The sequence below is a fragment of the Chiloscyllium punctatum genome, chromosome 19 (assembly GCF_047496795.1).
Source record: "Chiloscyllium punctatum isolate Juve2018m chromosome 19, sChiPun1.3, whole genome shotgun sequence".
Classification (NCBI taxonomy): domain Eukaryota; kingdom Metazoa; phylum Chordata; class Chondrichthyes; order Orectolobiformes; family Hemiscylliidae; genus Chiloscyllium; species Chiloscyllium punctatum.
This window is the reverse complement of record NC_092757.1, coordinates 57180777-57185325: the sequence shown is the minus strand read 5'-3', so window position 1 is coordinate 57185325 and position 4549 is coordinate 57180777.

Genomic DNA, 4549 nt, shown 5'->3' with positions numbered 1-4549 from the left:
ACTGAGTTACTGCACTGCCCTTACCTCTTCAAAAACTCCAGAATGTTAGTCAGGTATGACTTTTCCTTAACAAATGAATGCTGGCTTTTCCAAATTAACCCACATTTCCATACAATTATTAATTCTCTTCTTAATATTTATTTTCAGCAGTTACCCTGCTGCCAAAGTTATACTAACCAGCTTGCATTGCTGGGTCTACCTTGACAATCTTTTTTGAATAAGTACATAATGTTTGCAATTCTCCAATCCTTCAGCACCACCCTTGAGTCTAGAGAAGATTGAAAATTTATTACCTGTGGACCTGCAATTTGCACTCTCACCTCCTTCATCACCCTTACACATACTCCATCCAGTCCTGATACCTTTCAATTGTGTCAACTATTTAATCAATACTACCCCTCTAATGTTTTTAAATACTTCTAGTGACTGAATTTCCTTCTCCGTCACCATGGCCTGTGCAACACCAGCCTTGTAGAGAAAAACTGGTGCAAGGTATCCATTTAACACCTCAGACATGTCTCTTGACTTCACCTGACAAAGAGGCAACACTCCGAAAGCTTATGATTTCAAATAAACCTGTTGGGCTATAACCTGGTGCCACCTGCCTTCTGACCTTGCCCACCCCAACCCAACACTGGCACCTGCACATCATGTTTTGCCTTCATATGTAAATCCCATTTACACTCCTTAATTAGCCATACTCCTCCCTTTTCCCAGTTCGTACTCTTTGTCTTGGACATTTTGGTGGCTGCCAGTCTTTTCTAATAATTTCTTGTTGATTTTTGTTACATTTTTACCTCCCTTCTGTATTCAGCTTGATTCTCAATTATATTTTCGACTTGACACAAGCCATATGCACACTTCTTTAGCTCTTTTGTCATCAGGAGTTATAGATAAGTTTACTCAATCCTTCCATTCTGAAGGAATATATCTTGGCCCTGTCTAAACTCTCTCCCCTTTGAAAGTAACTTAATGTTCAGCCACAGTTTTTCCCACCAGACTGTAGCGCCAGCCTACTGGCCTCGCCCATGTCTCGCCTTGTTAAAGTTAACCTCTTGCCAACCGATTTCTCTTACACTAAACTGACCATTGTAATTCTCTACCGCTGTCTTAAACTTAAAGACTCAATGGTCATTGTCCCTAAATATTCCCCTATTGATGTAGCTGGTCCAACACCTTTCGAAGCACCAGGTCAAGCAGTTCCTCCCTGCTTATTGGATCAGGCATATTCTCCTGCACAAAATCCTCCTGAACACGGTTTAAGAATGCCCTTACCCCTAACAGTCCCACTATCCCAAACTATATACAAGTAATTAAAGTCCACCACTATGAATACTCTAGGATGTTTGCAGCTCTCTGCAGCTTGTTGCAGATTTGTTCTTCCAGACTTTTCCCACTAGTTAGTGGTTTATACATTACATTGGTCAATTCAACTAACTCCCTTTTTGCTCCTTAGCTGACACTGTCCTTGAATGGGAGAAAGTGGGGACTGCAGCTGTCAGAGAGTCAGAGTCAAAATGGGTGGTGCTGGAAAAGCACAGCAGGTCAGGCAGCATCTGAGGAGCAGGAGATGTTTCAGGCATAAGCCCTTCATCAGGAATGTAGGGGTGGAGGGGGCTGAGAAATAAACAGAAGTCTGTTATGTATCCTTATGTCAAACACCTTCTGGAAATCGATGTGCACCACCTTGCCTTCATTGCCTGCTCTTACAGAATCATAGAATCCCGACAGTGTGGAAGCAGGCCATTCGGCCCATCGAGTCCACCTCCACTCTCCAAAGAGCATTCCGCCCAGTCCCGTCCCCTTACCCTATCCTTGCTTTTCCCATGGCTAATCCCTCTAGCCTCCTCCCACCTCATCTCAGATCCAGCTCTCCAACTCAGCACCACCCTCTTAAACAGGCCATACTTGTCCATCTTCCTTCCCACCTCTTTGCCCCACCGTCCCCTCTGACCTATCATCATCACTCCCCACCTGCATCTACCTATCGCCTTCCCAACTACCTTCCCTCCAGCCCCACCCCCCCATTTAACTCTCAGCCTCCTTCCGCTCCCCCCACCACTTCCCCTAACCTCCCATTCCTGATGAAGGGCTTATGCCCGAAACGTTGACTCTCCTGCTCCTCGGATGCTGCCTGCCCTGCTGTGCTTTTCCAGCACCCTACTTTTCAGCACTCTCCTTGAATGCTTTGGAATGTTCTTTTTCTCCAGCACTGCAATGCCATCTTTAATCAAAATCATGATGCCTCCTTCTTTTTACCTTTCTCTGTATTTGTTGTAACCAGGAATGTTTTGGGTTCCTGGTTACAAGAAATACAGAGAAAGGTAACCAGGATTTGAAATTGGACTTTCAGAACATGACCTGGATCTCTGGGTTAACAGTCCACTGACAATACCACAAAACCATCACCTCCTTTGCAATGCACTTGCTACTTTAAAGGTTCTGTTTGCTCATTTTCTACCTTGCTCCCATAATTCTGATTTCAGGATCACATCCTTCTTCCTAAAACTGTCACTCCTCCCAATGTAGGCCATGGCCTCTCGCTGTCAACTCTCCCCCTAAAGCTTGTTCTGCGGCTGTTCTGTGACATTCTTGAATCCCAGTCCAACACTGGCCCCTCCACATCCATCTTGAATCCAGCAGCAGGGAGACAGCAGACCATATTGATGATGACAGAAACTCCAGTCTATTTCCCTAAATAAAGAATCCCCTATCAGTTGTTCCCTTCCATCCTTCCACCTTCCTTCCTATATAGCTGGGCCTCTGTGTTGTCCCAGCCTTGGTTCTTGCGGGATTCCTCCTCGGAAGCTTTGACATCTCGGAATATCCAGACTGGAAAACTGGTGAGTGAATGGGACCCCTGGGGAATCCTGCCCTACCTTCCTGTTTCTCTTGACCTCTCTGACGGTCACTCATTTCCTAGCTAGCTGCTTCCCCCTCCCCTTCACGATTTTTAGTTCCACTGAACGTCCACGGGTATAGGTAAGGAATCAGCACAGACTGATTCTGCCTCTGTCCAGAAAATAGTCAGGTACCAATAACAGCTGGGAATGCGACTGAATAAATTTCTTCTTATCACAGTCCCTGAGATATCCTGAGATCTTATTTTAGACTCTCTGACCAGGGAAACAGCTTCTCAGCATCTCTGCAGCCGCACTCTCCAAGGGCTGTATGCATTTCAATGAGATCACCTCTCACTGTCATAAACAAGGTAACACAGGTCTATCCACTGGAAGGGGAATACCAATGAGACTCAACTCCTAAAATCAGCAAGGCTGGCCTGCCATTTCCACAAGGGCCAGACACTCTCATTGCTGATCTGCTGCTGAAAATGAAAAGCAGGCCTTGTAATTTCTGATTGGCTTTGTTTGAACTGACTCCTTCCCACTGGGTGTGAAAGTCTCTCTTGCATGGCCATGTCTGCTTTATTTCAGCCAGAGTATCAAAGGTGAAAAGCATGATGAGAGCCATAGAGATCCACAGCACAGAAAAAGGCCTTTCGGCCCATTGCATCTGCGCCAGCCAAAAGCAGCCACTTAGCTGCAGGCTGAACCTCACCCTGAGATATACAACTCCCGGCGATCAGGAGGAGGAACTTTTCTCATCCTTCTTAACCCTGGGACAATGAGATCAATTGTCATGCACCGTTCGAGACTTCAGACCAGTGAGAGGACCAAACGTGTGTGAGTACCTCATTCACCATCACACAATAGTGAAACTTGGGCTGTAATTTCTCATCAAACAGTCGTGCCTTTTGCCAGTAAGTGTTCTGGTCATGTAGAAAGGTCACACCTTTTAACAGAACTACTCAATGTATTATTCCCCTGTACTTTCGAAAAGGCTTGGGTGAGCTTCCCCTGTTTGCTGTGTTTTCAGACAGGGTATTGTTAGGCCCCTGTATGAGGAAACATGGACAAGCTCCCTTTTCATATCCACCCACCTCCTCTATTGATGACAACAAGGTTAATTTTAAAAGTCTCTCTCCTCTTTTTGCCAGACCCGAAATAAACTTACGTGAATTAAACGGAGCCAATTTAACATGGGTCATTTGAATAAACAGAAAGGATGAGTTTATCGAAGGGGATAGAATAGTAACGCTTCACAGATCAGAAAAAAAAGAGGTGAATCCAAAAAGGTAAGTCACAAAAAGATGGAGGAAAGGGCTCTGAATTATTCAGATAGCTGTAATGGAGGTAATTGGCAGCAACGGTGGAGGGTTACTAACAGCCAGTCAAAAGCAGAAAAAGAGTGTATGGTCTTGATGCTAATGAGTAATGGCTGCTACTGGACTGACCTAAGTTAGGGTATTATGTAGTACCAGTTTCTGGAGAGCTCAGTCTTGGTGCTTCAGGATTACTGCACTTGATGTTATGCACTCAAACTACACTAGTTCACTGTACAACCACATCATAGATTCTGACAAATAAAAAAACTGTTTCAATTTTTCTTGTTTCGACAAAGAAAGGAAATGTGTATTGCTCACAGCGCCACATACAGTTGCTTTATGTAAACTGTAAAGTAAAATACAGTAAACTCTGTTTACCTTCAT